This window comes from Saccopteryx leptura, chromosome 5 (assembly GCF_036850995.1).
Source record: "Saccopteryx leptura isolate mSacLep1 chromosome 5, mSacLep1_pri_phased_curated, whole genome shotgun sequence".
NCBI lineage: Eukaryota > Metazoa > Chordata > Mammalia > Chiroptera > Emballonuridae > Saccopteryx > Saccopteryx leptura.
Genome location: NC_089507.1, coordinates 58,670,073 through 58,688,469, shown reverse-complemented (window position 1 = coordinate 58,688,469; position 18,397 = coordinate 58,670,073).

Here is an 18,397-nt window from a genome sequence, read left to right as displayed (position 1 = left end):
AATTGGTCACTGGTCACTTTCACTCTCTCTCTCATTCACTCACTCACTCATACACATACCTCCCTTAAAGCAACCTACAACCCAGAGGTCTAATCTAGAATGCTGATTTTTTTTCTACTTCAATACAATTGTATACCCCACCCCTGCCAAAAAGTAAGTCACGATCCTTCTAAAGTTATTGTTACAGACACGCAGGCACACAGGAGTTGAGTTTTCTTTTCCTACCATCTTTTCTTCAGTTTTATTGAGCATCTGCTATATTCTTCATGTCATGGTAGCCTTTAGGTATACAATAAATAAAACAGACACCAACCTTGTTACACTAGAACTTAAGTCTAGTTTACCACTCGTCTAGCGAATATAATCTGGCATTCATACTTTCCTTTCCCAGTAAGCTTCTTGGTGTACTAATAGTGTACATATATATATTTCAAGTTACTTTCAGCTATAAGTATCAGAGGTACTGATATAAAAGTGGCAAACATTTAGAATGTGCATTTCTCAAGTAACAAGTCCAGAAGTAGCTGGTTTGTTTGGAAGCTCAACAATATCACTGAGAAATATAGTGTCTTCTGCCTTTTCTACCATCTTCAGGTATCAGAACGATCAGTCAGAGCTACCAGATGACTGCAGTAGCTCCAAGCATCATATATCTTCACATGACAAAATCCAAAAGCAGAAAGGGAAATTCAGAGTCTCTTCACTGGCCCCTCTCCTTCTATCAGTTAAGGAAACATTTTCCAAAATTTTCCTATATCTTCTTGGTCGTAACTGGGTCACTTGGCCTTAAGTATAGCTAGGTGCCAGAAGGCTGGGTAGCTGAGTACTTGATATATTCAGTCTTGAGAAAAGAAACAGTAGGGGAGTGGAGAGCACACTAGGCAGGCAACCAACAGTATCTGCCACAGGGTGTTCGTATTTGTTAAATGAAGGCTATGAGAACAGATGATCAAAAAAAGCCTAGAACAGTAACATGGATGCTTAGAATGATAGGCGTCAAGTCAGAAAGTATGACTTTCCCCAGGTTCCCAAAACTTCATTAAATCTATGTGGATTTGGGAATTTGGGGGAGGTTTTATAAGATGATAGCAATAATTACAGGTAAAAATAAGTTCCTGAGGAAGATTGTCAGTATGGTTGAAGACTTATGACATTGCTATGGACAGGGTTCCAGGCCAAATATTAAGATCTTCCAGGAGAATGGGTAGATTCTCAAGTGAATCCAAGAAATTGCATCTCCAGGTTTCAATTAGAGGAAGAAAGTATAGAGGTGTTCTATTTTGCTGTGAACGATATAGGAAAGTTTGTTTATAGGAAAAATGGAAGTTACAGTTGGCAGTGGGAATGACTGACATAACAATATCAAAAAGAAAATGTGACTTTAAGGGAGAAGAGACTAGCAGGAAAGAAGGAAATTTGCACATGAGCAAAAAACAATTTCCTACAAGGTTTCTACTCCAGGTCCTGGCAAGAATCCAAGAGAATGAGAAATCAAGACAAAGTGGAAATTCATGATTAAACTTAAGCAGCTCTGTAAGTTATGACTCTAATGTCAAGTAAACCAACTTTAACTATTTTTTTTAAGAGTGGAGATGTTGAATACACTCTAAGGCTAAGAAGTGAGCTGGACCTCTGAAAGTGACAAGAATCTAACTAAGCCTGGTAAACTGCCAGAACTTTTCCATCTCTGTTTCTACATGTTCAGATCATTTTTGCTGCTTTCCTAGTAGACAGCCACCCCACACTTCTTAAGGTTACATGTCATATTTCTAGCCACCCACTAACATGCTGACTTAATTCCATGTCCTAAGGGAGGATCTGATTGATCCTCTTTGGGTCAAATGGAGTCTACTAGCCTCAGCTAATGCTAGAGAGACAAAATATAATATGACTTCTATGAGCTCACCTCTAAAATTGGAATAAGGGACAGTTTTAAGAGAAAATGGGACTATTATGTGCTGTGTAGCTATTCCAGGTATTTATTATAGTGTTGGAACCAGAGATACTTGGTATGCTATGACTTGAGTAGCTCGAATCTCTGGGAGTCTCTGGTGATCACTGAGGTCAGCAGTGAGATTGAGTCTATCCTATCCTCACATTGGATTTCATATTTTGTTCAGTCGTACAAGTGAATGACCAGGCAGGAGAAGTAGAACATGATAAGTCCAACTCCCAAGAGTTTGTCATCTATGTTATGTGAAAAAGGTGTTTGGGTGAGAGAGACATGGAAGAGGCTGGAAGAGAAGGAAGAACACAAACATGAATAGCAGAGATGATACTGATTCCTTCACCAACAAAGATCTCTGACTGGAGAGTCCTGCTACTGCAGAAAAAGAACATGTGGACCTCACCCTAAGAATCACAAAATATGCTAAGAGCAGAAAAGGGTGTTTTGGAAGTGGCCAATAGCTGACTCCATCATTTTAAAGGTACCTTTCAGAAAATACCATATGAAATAATGTCTTTTAACTTTAAATTTAAAATCAATAACATACATTGGAAGAAATCATCTAGATTGGAAAGATAACATGAAACAGTGGAAATAACAAATAACCCTGGATTTGAAGTGAAGAAAAGCCAGACTTGGAATCACTGTATACCCTGGTAAACATTTATTTTGTTTTTAATAAAAAAGGAAGGTAATAAAAGAGATTTTAATATCTTTATGACTTATGGCCTCTCATGGTTGAGGATTGGTTGAATATGCATAATAGCAGATGGGAAACAGCTGAACTCAATGCAAATGTTAGTAATGACCCTAAAATTGGATAAATGGGGAAGAGTCTCACTTTATTTAATAGTCACTTCTATCACCTGATCAGGCGGTAGCACAGTGGATAGATTGTTGACCTGGGATACTGAGAATCCAGCTTCAAAACCCCAAGGTCATCAGCTTGAGTGTGGGCTCATAGACATGACTCCAAAGTTGCTGGCTTGAGCTGAAAGGTCACTGGCTTAATTCCAAGGTTGCTGGCCTGAGCCCAAGGTCACTGGCTTGAGCAAGGGGTCACTGGCTTGGCTGAAGCCCTCAGTCAAGGCACATATGAGAAAGCAATCAATGAACAACTAAGGTGCTGCAACAAGTTGATGTTTCTCATCTCTCTCTCTCCTTCACTAAAAAAAACAACAACAAAAAAAAACACATAAATAAATAAATAAATAAAGACAAACAAAAATCACTCCTCTCACCCTATCACACTGAATAACTGAGTGCCTTGGGGGTTGGGGATATGCATGGTAAGCACTGAAATTGCAGAGCCAGTCTTGTTCAGGGCAGGTATCAGCTTTAAGTTTTTTCTTTACAAGATGTATAGTTCTTAATCATTGAGCAAGCCTCTTTGCAGAATTTTTGAAGACACAAAACCAGGTAGGAAAACTTGCAAACTTGAATGGTATAGATGGGACCCACTTGGTCAAAAGCATAGGGCCTCACAGAACAGTCTTTTGATTTGGGTATAGAGAATTCTATTTCAAAGTCTGAACTTGTGGGGTTAGAGGGCTGGAGGGGAGGGGTAGAAAAGTCCTTATTCAGTGTCCCTGGACTCATTGTGCTCGGAAGCCTGTGGGTGGGGAAGTTGTCCTAGAAATAAGTACATGGGGATTTTTGTTTGGGCATACATCTGTTTGATCTAGAGCCACAACAAGCAGCAGGGCCACAAGAACATCCAAACACAGGCTTGCAATCTGCAAGAAAGAACCTTGTGTAGGGAAATCTGTTGACTCCTTCTACTCTGCCTGGAAGTAGTTGGGTTTCTTCAGACAAGTTCCTTGAGTCCTCTCAGGATCAAACCACCACATTTCTTAAGTTTTCATTTTATATTTATAGTCAAGAATCTCAGGATCCTCACTTAAAAGTTGGAGCAGATAGACTTTGAACTGTCCAGTACAACAGAGCATTCTACTGGCCAGAAATATGGTCCTCTCAGAGTCTCCATCTCAAGCATGTACTATGGGGCCATGGAACTCTCCTCGCAAGACTCTTTGGGATTCTCTTACCCCCTCTGCTGCATCTTGGCATCTTCTAACATGCCAATCAGTGGAGACATGAGGGGTAGATGGTTGGTGGATGATCTAATTACTGAACATGGACGGGCCCATAAATGTAATCTAGCCTTGCTTATCTTTAAGAGGAAAGAGGAAGGAAGTATTAAAGCAGGAGAATAACTGGGGAAGAAAGAACATTATGTTTAGAATAAAGTCTTTAAAAATACCATAAGCCAAAAGGGGAATCCCACTCCTTTTGCATAAACCTAGTTCCTCTTTTACATATTTGGGAGGACGGTATAATTAGCTGAGGACACTGAACAACCTCAAGGCATTTGGAAGTCCCCTCTAGCCCCCATTTCAAAAGGAGTCTCTTAAATTTGGTTCAAAGTCCTGACCATAAATGTGCTGAATCAGGCCTTGGATGCCTTCTGTCTGCCAGCAGGAATGGGACTCTTGGAGGTACCAGTTAGCAGGAAGCCTAATTCACTTTCTGGTAAGAAAAATATAGGGAATGACCCTAAATTTTAGATTGTAAAGGCATGCTCAGATGATGATCTGTTAACTGCTCATTACACAGTTGAACTTTTGCCTCAATTATCGCCATCTCTTTGCCAATCAAGGTTACATCCCTATTTTTTTAATGTATTAACACCAAAAATAAGACTCACTGGTTTAATGAGTCAGACCAAATACTCATAAAATAAAATACTTCTAAACATTAAAAATTATATTAACATAACATAACCTAAGTTCCTACGGCATATCATCACTCTAGATACTGTTTATATGCCCAAGGGCTGAGGTAGAACAGAGAAGAAGTAAATGTGCTTCCAATGTATTGGGAAATCAGAACTGGTTTCACAGAGTAGGAAAACATGTGAAAAGAAATTGAGTGGCAGCATCAAGGCAGCCTGGGCAGGACTCCTGTAGACCCGTACACACACGGTGGTAGGCATAGGGACCCCTTCAAACATAAAAGGGCTCATCTGGGAGCAAATGTATATCCCTGATTTAAAGGCAGAAACTGTTGTCCTACCTAAAAGAAAAGGATGGTATATCATTTGGGATAATAAACCCAACTCTGAAATTAAATAGGATACAAATGACCCCATAATATTATATTATGAAAAGGGTAGCAAGACATCATGATTTCCCTCTGGGGCAACTGACATCACACTTTTGCTCATGTATTCTTGATTGCTTTTTATTATGTTTATTGAGTAGTATCCTTGTGGGCTGCTCTCAGAATGCCATTTTGTATGAGCCGTCTCCATAAATGACCGTGGGTCAGGCCTCCCTGGTGATCCTCCAGCCATTCTTCCCAATATGGTCATTATGCTCACCTTGTTCAGAGGATTAAGTGTGGCCACCTGGCCTCTGCTCTTCTGGGGTCCTATTATCTTCATTGTTTCCAGCGAGCCCAGTTCAATAATATCATTACTTACCGTCAGTCCCAGCTCACAGAGGGTAGCTTTCATCAATGTTTGTGCTGTCTTATCAATGCATTTATTATCATCTCATTCAATTGTCCTTTAGATCCTCCTGTTCCTCATATATGATCTAGCAATTATAGAGTGGATCACGGATGTCTTACACAGTAGATCCATTTTAGCATGATCGGTTCTTAAATAGTCTGTCTAGCACCTTTACTTCATTCCATGTGGGGCATCACTCTTTCGAAGCCTCCAAAAGCAATCCCAGCTGGATCAATCAGGGCCCTTTCCAGGGAATTAGGATAAGTCCTGTGCCAAGCGTGAGTACCCTCATTTTGACAAACTCCCCCTTATTCAAGTTATATTTCTCCTCCAGTAGACTCAGTAACCTCAGGACCCATTCCCATGTGTGCTCTTCTGGCTCCTCCCTGCATATTAGCCAGGTCCTTAAGCTTCTTTGGCATCTCTCACCCACGTTAAAAGGCAGAGCACTGCCTGACCTGTGGTGGCGCAGTGGATAAAGCGTCGACCTGGAAATGCTGAGGTCGCCGGTTCGAAGCCCTGGGCTTGCCTGGTCAAGGCACATATGGGAGTTGATGCTTCCAGCTCCTCCCCCCTTCTCTCTCTCTGTCTCTCCTCTCTCTCTCTCTCTCTGTCTCTCTCTCTCTCTCTCTGTCTCTCCCTCTCCTCTCTAAAATGAATTAAAAAAAATTTTTAAAAAAAGGCAGAGCACTTTTTCAGGAAGTTTCTGCTTAGATTTGACCCTTATTATCGGTCTAGTGGGCAGGAGATTAGGTAGGGGCAGGTTCTGAGGAGGGCAAATGTTTTATCAGACATGTGCCTCATTTGAGGTTTCTGCATAGTCTTTAAGGAAGGGTGTGAGCTCTACCTTGCAACAAGGGATGCAAACTGCTTCTGCAAGCCCAGGGGGCTCAGAGGGGTTGTAAGATTCAAGTTTCTCAAGTATATCACTCCAGATATCCCCATTCCAAATCTCAAGGTCTTATTCCTTCACTGTCAGAGCCAGAACTTTAGTGTAGGATTCTTTTTTTTTTTTTTTTTTTTTTTCATTTTTCCAAAGCTGGAAACGGGGAGGTAATCAGACAGACTCCCGCATGCGCCCAACCGGGATCCACCCGGCACGCCCACCAGGGGGCGATGCCCTGCCCCTCTGGAGTGTCGCTCTGTTGCATCCAGAGCCATTCTAGCGCCTGAGGCAGAGGCCACAGAGCCATCCACAGCGCCCGGACCATCTCGCTGCAGGAGGGGAAGAGAGAAACAGAGAGGAAGGAGAGGGGGAGGGGTGGAGAAGCAAATGGGCACCTCCCCTGTGTGCCCTGGCCAGAATCGAACCCGGGACTCCTGCACGCCAGGCCGACGCCCCACCGCTGAGCCAACCAGCCAGGGCTAGTGTAGGATTCTTGATCAGGCTGGGGATCAAGCCTTCTCTGAAGTTCTGCTTCATTAAAATGAACTCCTGTGTCTGCTCTTCACCTGTAGAATTGAGACTAGGGTAAAGCAATTTAAGCACATAGGGTACAAAATTTAAGGAGGCACTTATCCTTAAGGTGATACAGCTCTGAGGGTAAGTACCTCCTACCTAAAATTTTGCTTCAGCAATCATCTGTCTTTCCTTCAGCTGCAGAAGATATGGGCCTTTTAAAATGTTGTCAGGGGAATCATCTGACCCGTAACTTGCTTTAATTTTTTTTTTCTTGACAGAGAGAGTAAAAGAGAGGGACAGATACGGACAGACAGACAGGAAGGGAGAGAGATGAGAAGCATCAATTCTTCGTTGTGCAGCAGCTTAGTCATTTATTGGTTGCTTTCTCATATGTGCCTTGACCAGGGGACTCCAGCCAAGCGAGTGACCCCTTGCTCAAGCCAGTGACCTTGGGCTCAAGCTAGTGACCATGGGGTCATGTCTATTATCCCACAAGCCAACAACCCCATGCTCAAGCTAGTAAGCCTATAACCTTGGGGTTTATAACCTGAGTCCTCTGCATCCCACTCCGATGCTCTATCCACTGCGCCACTGCCTGGTCAGGTGTTTTAAATCATTGATTAATTATGAGTCTGTCATTTTCTCTCTTTAATAACTTAATGGAATTTAGAAACTATAAGGATTATAGAATAGATATTTGTTGCTCTCTCCACCATACCTTTTAAATGCCTAAAGCACTGGACCAACTAGAGCTTCCCCTTGCCTCTCTGTATCTCCTTTCAATTAGTTTTAGCAAGCACATAGTTCCCAGCATGCCAGGGGCGGTCACTACTTCACATACTCATTGCCACACAGCTAGTGAGCAATCCAGCTTCAGAATTCCATCATTAGAGTCTGCTTCCTTTACCAACTGTCTTCCTTACCCAGAGACAGACCTAAAATGAGGATTCTTAAGTGATTAATTGGGTGAGTGCTTTTAGTAAAAAGACAATGAGAGAAGCAAGACTGAGCAGATGAAATAGCTAAGCAAGACGGTGATCTTACTGAAGTCCCACTTCAGTCTCATCAGGCTGGAATTCTGAACCATAAATGACACCACAAAATTAGTTGTGCCTCAAAGCAAGGGGGTTTGCCTCTTATGCCCTGAGCTAGTCATTGGCCAAGGTCTGGTCCAGGGGGGGAGTTGAGTAGAGGGAGGGGCTGTACTGCAGCCTCCCACGGGTCCCTGTTTGCCTAGACTCTTTTCTCTGGAAAAGGAGAAGCTGTGAGCTGTTATTGGCTGACATTCAGAGAACCTGGAGGATGAGTCCTCTGTTTGCCTAGACTCTTTTCTCTGGAAAAGGAGAAGCTGTGAGCTGTTATTAGCTGACATTCAGAGAACCTGGAGGATGGGTCCTCTGTTTGCCTAGACTCTTTTCTCTGGAAAAGGAGAAGCTGTGAGCTGTTATTGGCTGACATTCAGAGAAGCTGGGGGATGGGTCCTCTGTTTGCCTAGACTCTTTTCTCTGGAAAAGGAGAAGCTGTGAGCTGTTATTGGCTGACATTCAGAGAAGCTGGGGGATGGGTGAACCAGCTGGTAAAGGGGGTATGAGTAGCGTGACAAGAGCATAAAGAACACCACCTTAAAGACATGACCTGTTTGACCAAAATGGAAGGTTTCTATTCCACCTGGACAGCCAGCTGATGAGTCAGCAAACTTATTTTAGGCTAAATTCTATCATTAGCTTGATGCAGGACCACTTGAGCCACTTTGTGCCTCAGTTTCTAAATCTGTAAAATTAGGAAGAAAGTACAGCAGACTCATAGTTTTGCCTGCGATTTCTAACCTCATTGCGGTGGCAAGTGGGCTAGATGAGCAGTAGGGTCACAATGACTAAAACTCTCAGTGGTGGTGAGCTGGGCTGAGATACAGGAGGAAGAGGAGCACTGGCTTATGCAACTTATAGAGATATCAGGAGACAGCGACAGGCATGGAGACCATGTTGCTAGTTGGTTGTTAAATGCCACAGATACCCACAAGGAAGAAAATGACAGATTCAGGTCGGCTAACTACCAACTCAGTCACAATCCGAAAGCTGGAAGGCATCCCCAGAGCATTTAAAAAGATTGTTTTCTGAAGCTTGAGGGCAGAGTGAGCTAAAAATCAGGCCCAATCTATAATCAGGCCCTGATTGTAGAATAGAATAATTAAAAATAAGGCTGAACTCACAGCCCCAGAAAATCTCCTGTGCTAAAGTCTGGCCCTATAAGAAACGAGGGAGTAAGGACCTGTGACAGGAACTTCTGGAGGGTTGCATTTACGAACTTTAAAAGCCCACATTCCCTTAAACACCCCAGGAATGGCAAAGATGCCCCTTTGGCCTCTAGCATAACAGCTTCTCACTACCTGGAAATATAGTTTGAAAGGTCTAACCTGAAGAGGACGCCTCACAAGATGATGTTTGCCCTTCTAAATTATTTATCTCATCTCTTCTAGGCCAATAACAAGAATCAAGAGCCAGCATGGCCTACCTAAGAAAGTACCACCCATGTTTGGTAGGAAAAAAGTCATTCACCAACTGTTGGAAAAACAGCTATGTTAGGCTTGCTTGCTGGTTTTCCAGCTGCAAGCACTTTGCACAATTAGTGCATGAGCATGTACATGGCCAAAAGCCACGTGTGTGTCTCTATGAAAAGCTATGGGTGCTTTCTCTCGGTGGTGATTCTCCCAGATCACTCTCCAGCCACTGTGAAGTGCGGTTCCCTGATTCCTTCAGCTGCCACCGTAAGGGGCAGTGTTCCTGATCCCTTGCCCTCTATTGCGAAAAACAGGTTTTCATTTGCTTATTCACTCACCTGTCTCTCCGAGCCTCCAGTGAACGAGTAATGGCCCGACGCTCTCTGGCTCTGCAGTTTTTCTACCATCTGCCCAAATTCAATGCAAACCTGCCTGGCCTCAACCACCAGCATTACACCAACACAGTTTCAGAACCTGGTTAATATGCATTGGCAGGAGTGGAGATGAAATGCCTGGAGATGAATCTGAAGGGTACTGGAATAGGACCCTCCAAGAAGAAATAAATATAAGACTGGATAAGGGAAGGTTTGTTGATAGGAATATGTGGAGGCCACTCTCCAATGTCTCAGGTCCAGCTCCACAAGTCCTAATTCACTGCTTGGATGACTTGTGGAAGCTTGAAATAGTGATGGCCAAACAGAAGTAGGGATACCAGACCATCTTGACAGAGTATTGAAGAAGGGGCCAAAGTTTTAGAGAGGTGGGCAATGCTAGTATGAACTTATTATAGTAAATGATTGTTGGGAAAACAGCTGTTTTAGGCTTGCTTGCTAGTGTACTGGCTGCAAACACTTTGCTTGACTAGTGCGTGAGCACGTGGCAGAGGCACGTGTGCACAGCCTGTATAAGACTATAGATGCTTGCACTTAGTGTGGATTGCAGAGAGCGAATGGAGGATTGCCTGCCCACCATTGTGAGGGGCCATTTGGCTGTTTGTTTGCTTGCTGCTGTGAGAAGAGGGTTTTTTCCCCTGCCTGTTTGCTTGTCCACTGTTGCAAGAAGCTATTAAACAGGATCAGCCCAACCCTTTCTGGCTCTGCAGTTTCTCTATTGTCTTCTCGAATCCAATGAAGACCTGCCTGGCCTCGGCCACTGGCCTTACCATGATGGTAGACTTATGTGAACCTAATCAAGCTATTGTACCTGATGAAGTATCTTTGCTAGAACAGATAAATTGTTTTAGTTGGTGTGTGGCACTTGGCATGTAACTATTGCATGTTTTTTTTTTTATTTTAACAGGAAAAGGTATCAGAGCAGTTTGAATTCACTTAGAATTGACAGAATTATACATTCATTGTGTTTCCCCATGCTCCCTGTCACAATACAATTTTTTTATACAGAGACAGAGAGAATCAGAGAGAGGGATAGATAGGGACAGACAGGAATGGAGAGAGATGAGAAGCATCAATCATTAGTTTTTCGTTGCAACACCTTAGTTTTTCATTGATTGCTCTCTCATATGTGCCTAGACCATGAGGCTGCAGCAGACTGAGTAACCCCTTGCTGAGCTAGTGACCTTGGGTCCAAGCTGGTGAGCTTTGCTCAAACCAGATGAGCCCGCGCTCAAGCTGGCAACCTCGGGGGCTCAAACCTGGGTCCTCCACATCCCAGTTCGACGCTCTATCCACTGTGCCACCACCTGGTCTAGCTGTCACAATACAATTTGAAGGGTCTTGATTGTCTGGTCATTCCATAGAACATCATACTGATCCACTAAACTGATGACATCATGTTAAACTCGAAGAGCAGGAATTGGTAAGTACTCAGAATAGCATGAGACATAATCATATCAGAGCAAGAGACTCTACCAGGGATCAAGTGCCTCCCACATTGATGACATTTTTATGGGTCCAGTGGTCTGAGGCATGCTGAAATACCCTCTCCACCTACCACCATAAACGGTGCTTAGCACTTGGTAGGCCTCTTTGAATTCTCAAGAAGCCACACTTAGAAATATGACTCTGATCCACTTGTTGGGTGTTAAAACTTTTTCATTAAAAAGAAATCAGGCCCTGGCTGGTTGGCTCAGTGGTAGAGAGTCAGCCTGGTGTGCAGGAGTCCCGGGTTCAATTCCCAGCCAGGGCACACAGGAGAAGCACCCATCTGCTTCTCCACCACTCCCCCTCTCCTTCCTCTCTGTCTCTCTCTTCCCCTCCCACAGCCAAGGCTCCATTGGAGCAAAAAGTTGGCCTGGGTGCTGAGGATGGCTCCATGGCCTCTGCCTCAGGTGCTAGAATGGCCCTGGTTGCAATGGAGCAACGCCCCAGATAGGCAGAGCATCGCCCCCTGGAGGGCGTGCCAGGTGGATCCCGGTCAGGTGCGTGCGGGAGTCTGTCTGACTGCCTCCTCGTTTCCAACTTCAGAAAAATACAAAAAAAAAAAAAAAAAAGAAAAATCAGAACAAGGAAAGGGTCTGCAGGAAATGCAGGCTATGGCCCTCATTCTACTGCCGTGACAGCAAGGCTATCTGTAATGGAGAGGCTAAAAGTGCCAGGGAGTCAAACTACCCAGAAGTATGCCCAACCAATGAGGAATGGGAGTGGATGGATGAATGCCCAGTTTCTCTGCCTCTTGGTAGACAATGCACAATGTACCGTCAGTTCTCTGAGGTTCTCCAGTAGGAGTCCCAGTTGCCCACAGTAATAACCCACTTGTTGAAGCACCCTTTTTTGGTTTTACTCCCTTTCCTGTATCATCACCCCTCTCTTCAATTTGCTTTCTGGGATCTTCTTCAAAATAAAATAGAGGATATAAATCCTAATCTCAGGGTCTGCCTTCAAGAGAACCCAATCTGAGACAAAACTCATTTGTCTGGAATTCAGTGAAGGAGGGGAAATGGAAGGAGGGAAAGTGGAGAAGCAGGTGGGAGCTGGGCTGTGTGGGGGTTTGTAGTACCTAAAAAGCTTAGATTTATTTCTTAGGGCAATGGGAAGTCAAGACATATTTTAAATAGAGGGGTTGCATAAATGATAGCATAATAAATTTAAGTTTAAAAAAAAAGATTCTGCTGGCTGCTTTGAGAAGTATCTGAAAGGAACACTAATGGAGGCAGGCAGGCCCGCTGTGGAGAGATAAGGGTGCTTAGGTGAGAAAGATGGCAATAAAGAGGAAGGAGTGGGCTGATCCAGGATTTCAGAGTTGAATTCTACAGGACTGGCCAATGGGTTGGTTATGAGGGCCAAGGGGAGATGGTTGTGCCAATTACTGAAATGGAGAGGATGAGATGGGGCATGCTTCACATTTCAGAATGCATATTCCTTCTTTATTCTTGTACCTTTCTGTCTAATGAGGTCCAGGATCCAAATACTTTTGGAGAGGAGGTGGGTGGAGTGTAAGAGGTCAGGGGACTCAGACAGAATTTTCTTCATAAGTTGGGGCAGCAAATGGGATAGGGATACATATATTAATATTTTTGTTTGTGTCATACTCATTTTCTAGGTATAATGATAAGCTACTTTTGCCTTTCCCGGGCTCATTTTATTATATAATTAAAGTTCCTTAAGGACAAAAATAGTCAGTTGCAAATTGTAAGTATCTTGACTCTTAGCCAAGTTCCACCACACAGACTACTGGAAGTGCATATTCTAAAAAGGGAAAAGTAATTCCAAATTGAGCCATGTTCTCTTTATGCAGGAAGAGGACCAGTCAGCTTCCTGGACCGTGTAGGCTATTTGAGGGAGAGAGCAGATGGTGTGTGTATTATTAATCCTGCAGGGCACAGGAACAGTGGAGAATGGTCCAGAAGCCATCACTTTCTCTAGACAAAACACAGAAGTACTCAAGCAGTCTGCTTTCCCTGGCCAGCTCTTTAAGACTCCCTTTTTCACTGGACCCATGGTGTCCTGATTTCATCCAAGAGACAAATAGTTCCTGTTTAACAGAAGGGAGGGGGAAAAAAACAAAAACCAATCCTTTGCATCAGCTATAGGCCAATGATCACTAAAGACGTTTCTCAAAGTAGGGTAAAAATTCCAGTGGCATACACTTAGGAGTGTAACCATAGGGAGGTGGACCACACAAGACGTTCAGCTGTATTTAGGCATTCACATGTCTAACTTTCAGTCCTGTAGGTCACACCAGATGTGAGAAGGTTGGGGGTAGGGGGGGGGAATGGGCTCCAGAAAAACAGTCCCCAGTGAGCTAGGGTACTCCATATCCAGTCCCGTTCAAGATTTCTCCACTGCACATGGTGCAGAATGGTTGATATCGAACTACCGGATAACTAGGAAGAGGCTCAAACACCTCCTAAAGCCTAACATTTGTTCTTACAAAGTAGAATCAATAGTCCTATTGAAAGTCACAAATTGTAAATTCCACTGGGTCATGGTGTATGATCCTTTAAATGTGCTATTGAATTCAATTTTCTAACATTTCTTGATGATTTTGCATCTATGTTCATCAAGTATTTTGGCCTGTGATTTTTTTCTAGCAGTATCCTTGTCTGGTTTGAGGAACAGAAATGAACTGGAGAAAATATACCCTGTACAAGGGGCAACTGCTATTCTCTGCCATTAGAATGTTGCCAAGTGGGATTTTTCCAAAGAAGACAGAAAGCCACATTTTCTATTAAAATTTCTGATTTAAAAAATCTGGTGTGGGATAAGCCCAGCATATCTGTAGACCATACCTCTCCCACTAACTATCATTGTACAATCTCTGTCCTATAATTTATACAGCATATTCACATTCTTCTCTGATGTTACAAAAAAGCCCTAGGAGGGTTTTCAATTTTCAGATGAGGAAATTAAGACTCTGAACAGTCGTCTCCTCATCATCACCTAGTTGTGGACAAGACTGCTAGAGCTCAAGCCATTCTTCTTTCCCTATAGGTTCCTTATAGATTCCATCACACAATGTCTGCCTTCCCTTCTAATGGGAGTACGGACAACTTAGGCCAAGAATATTATGCTGAAAGTTTGGCACGACTTACAGAAAAAGTCTGGTTTTGTTGTCTGTTTGTTTTTTAATGATCAGGTAGTATTACTCCAGTTAGAAATAACTGAAAGAGGTCCTGTAGAAGAGAAGTTATAAGGCTTCCATGTGGGAAGAATCTTAAGGAAAAGAAAGTTCAGGCCCTAGTTAAGTAGGTCTATAAAAATGGCTCAGAATGGTAATTACATTTTTCAAGGCCTGATCAAGAGGTCTCTAGAGGTCCTCAGGAGGTAGGAAATTTAGGCCTTTAATTAAAATAATTTTCCTTATTACACTCTTCATCATGAAGTCTATTTTGTTGGATTTAAGTATAGCTACCCCTGATTTCTCTGGTTTCTAACTGCATGGAATATCTTTTTCCAACCCATCACTTTTAGGCCTTACATCTGAGTGAGTCTCTTGTAGGCATAATCGTTGGGTTTTGTTTTTGGATCCATTCAGCCACTATGTGCCTTTTGATTGAACAGTTTACTCCATTTACATTTAAAGCATTCATTAATAGGCATGGACTTACTTTTGCCATTTTGTTTATTGTTTTCTGGTTACTTGTAAGAGTTTTCTTTCTTTGTCCTCTTTGTCTCTTCCTTTGTGATTTGATGCCTTTTCTGTAGTGGTATGCTTTAGATTCCTTTTTCTATATCTTTTGTCTATCTGCTATAGGTTTTCGCTCATGATTACCATTTGACTTCTATAAAACATATTTATAACAGTCTATTTTAAGCTTATGTGTTTAGAACTAGCTCTGTGTATTTTTACTCTCCTCCCCTTCCATGTTTTATGTTTTCAGTGACACAATTTACATATTTGTTTCCATCAACAAACTTGTGGTTATAACTATTTTTACTAATTTTATGTTTTAATCTTCATACCAGATTTCTAAATAATTTACCCTCCTACCATTACATCATTAGAACATTCTGAATTTAACTGTATATTTACCTTTACCAGTGAGGTTTTTACTTCATGTTTTCTGTTACTAATCAGTGCCCTTTCAGTTTAGCTCAGACAAGTCTCTTTAATATATCTTTTAAGGTTGATTTAAGGGTAACAAATTCTTTCAGCTTTTGTTTATCTGGGAAGTGTTTTCTGGTTGGCAGTTTTTTCTTTCAGCATTTGAATATGTTATTCCACTCCCTTGTGACCTGCAAAATTTCTGCTGAAAAATCTGCTTATGGTCTTATGAGGATTCCCTTGTATGTAACAAGTTGTTTTTTTCTTGCTGCTTTTAAGATTCTCTCCTTGTCTTAACTTTTGTCATTTAATTGTAATGTTCTTTGGTGTGGGTCTTTTTTAGTTTATCTTTTTTGAAACTCTCTAGGATTCCTGGATTTGGATGTTTGTTTCCTTCCTTGTGTTATTAAATTTTTCACCCATTATTTTTTCAAATAAGTTTTCTGCCCCTTTCTCTCTTCTCCTTATGGAACCACCTATAATGTGAATGCTGGCCAGATTAATGCTGTCTTATAAGTTCCTAAAGCTATCTTTACTCTTTTTCATTCTTTTTTCTTTTTGCTGCTCTGAATATAGATAGAGTTCTCTGCCCTGTCTTCGAGTTTGCTGATTTTTACTTCTGCTTCATCTTGTCTGCTCTTGACTTTCTATATAGATTATTGTTTTGTTTTCAGCACCATTATTATATTCTTAAACTCTGTGGTTTCTGTTTAGTACTTTTTAAATATTCTCTATCTCATTGGTAAAATTCACTCTTTGTTTTCACATTGTTCTCCTGACTTTGGTAAACATCTTTATAACTATTATTTTGAACTCTTTATCAGGTAAATCTGTTTCTGGAGTTCTATTTTGTTCTTTTGTTTGAAACATATCCCTTTGTTTCTCTCTCTCTTTTTCTTTGAGTTTCTGTGTTTGTTTATAAACATTAGGAAAAACAACCACTTCTCTCAGTCTTGAAAAAGTGGCCTCATGTGGAGATCTTATTGGCCCTCGTTGTTGGTTATCTCTCAAACTTTTGTGATTGTACAAGCTGATTACTTTGTCTTATTGGCTCCCACTAGTTGAGAATGTTTCAAAATCTATCAGTGTCCTAAATGGGAGAATCTCAGTCAAAACCTAGATGTCAGACCCTCAGGCAGAAGCACTTAAAGTATCAAATAGAACTTTTCCAGAGAAAGACTGAGAGTTGGGCATTTCTATCCACTCCCTCTTCCCTGAGCTATGACAGGAGGGAGATATCTGGTTAACAATTGACTCTTTGTTTGCTACTGTCTTGTGGGAATGGAGAACACAAGCCACACTTAACCACAAGAACCAAGTGGTCAAGGAGTACTCTCTCTGGCCAGTAGCCACAGAGCCTTTCAAGCAGATACTAATGACCTATATCAGGGCAGAGGGAGAATGTGAAGATGGCTCTCAATGGCCTCTCTGGTCTCAGGAGGGGTAGCAGTTGCCCCTAGATATATACTAAATTAGGAGCCTGACCCTAAGCAAATAAACCTTTTTCAGTGAAGACTATTAGATGGGCATTTTTTACTGTTCCCTCTGTGCAGAGCCCTGGGGGGATAGCCATGTTAGAAGAAGACTGTAAATAACTATTTCTTTGTTTGCTACAGTCTGTCAGGCCCCCTGAATGCAAGCTTCATTGGCATCTAGAGCTGGGTGTTTGGGAGGTCCCTCTCTCAGGTGGAAGTTTTAAGAATTGGGGTACTAGATGTTGGGTACAAACCCTTCACTTCTCAGGGAGAGGCTGGAAGTTGGGAGTCCTCTTTCAGTTGTACGGCACTGTGCTTTCAATTTATGGCAAGGGTGTGTAACAGCCTGTCCTACCCATTTTAATGTGGTTTTTTTCTCAGTCATTCTATGTGTAAGAGTCACTCAGCTAGTTTCAGGGTTTCCTTCAGGAGGAACTGTTCCATGTGTAACTTTTGATTCATTGTGTTTGTGGGAGAAGCTGAATTCAGGAACCCCATATGTTGCCATCTCATATTGGAACCTTCTGCACAGGGTGCTAGTTTCTTAAGGCAGTCTCCCTCAGCCTCTTCATCAAAATTATCAGATAAGCTTAGATCTCCCCTACAATTGAGGCAAAAGCCACTCTAAAAAAAAATTAAAAAACAGTTGTTATAGAGGTCAGCAAACACAAGATCAGCACCAGGATTTATTGGTTCCTACAAGTTCCTACAATACTGAAAGAAAGTTTAGGAAAAGGAAAAAAGACTACCAGCCAAGGAATCATGGCAAGGCTCAAACAAAAAAAAAAAAGTATACAAAGCATGTTAGAAACCAGTTTTCCTATTTCTTTGCTAATGGAGAAAACTTAAAACACTAAATGGGAGTTTCCTGAAGCCAAGAATTATCTTCACCTCTAGCCTCTGCTTTTATTACTGAATGGTGCCTTACTGTGGTTTTATAGCTTATGATATAGTTTTCCCTCAGTCACTTTTTTAAGTTATACGTTTTTTTGTAAGTGACCCATATCCTAATTCTAGGGCATATGTCTTATTTTGGGTTTCATAAATGTGGAGCCTAAGATGACCTCCTAATAGAACTTGAGATGACCTAATAAATGCTTTGCACCCAAGAAATAGAAATAAAAAAGGAGATAGGAAAGGAAGAAAAGCCAATGTGAGGTGCAGTACTGAAATTCATCTTTTTAAACTTTGTAGAAGAGTTTCAACTTCTCAAACTTACCCACTGGAACAACTCCTTAACTCTTCTGAGCTGCACACAGAAAAGGGCCTTGACTGGCAAAAGCCAGGTCTACCAGAAGAGGTCCAGTGTGAGCACACTGCCAGCATGAATGAGACTAAAAATCTCCTACAGGTGTGAATGGAGTCCTGGTTGGCTGGGGAGGTGTACCATGAGCATCTGGAAATTGCCTCAGCCAATTTCACCCAAACTCTGAGTGTTCAAAATGAGTCGTTTCTGCCCTGGCTGGTTGGCTCAGTGGTAGAGCATCGGCCTGGCGTGCAGAAGTCCCGGGTTCGATTCCCCGCCAGGGCACACAGGAGAAGCGCCCATCTGCTTCTCCACCCCTCCCCCTCTCCTTCCTCTCTGTCTCTCTCTTCCCCTCCCGCAGCCAAGGCTCCA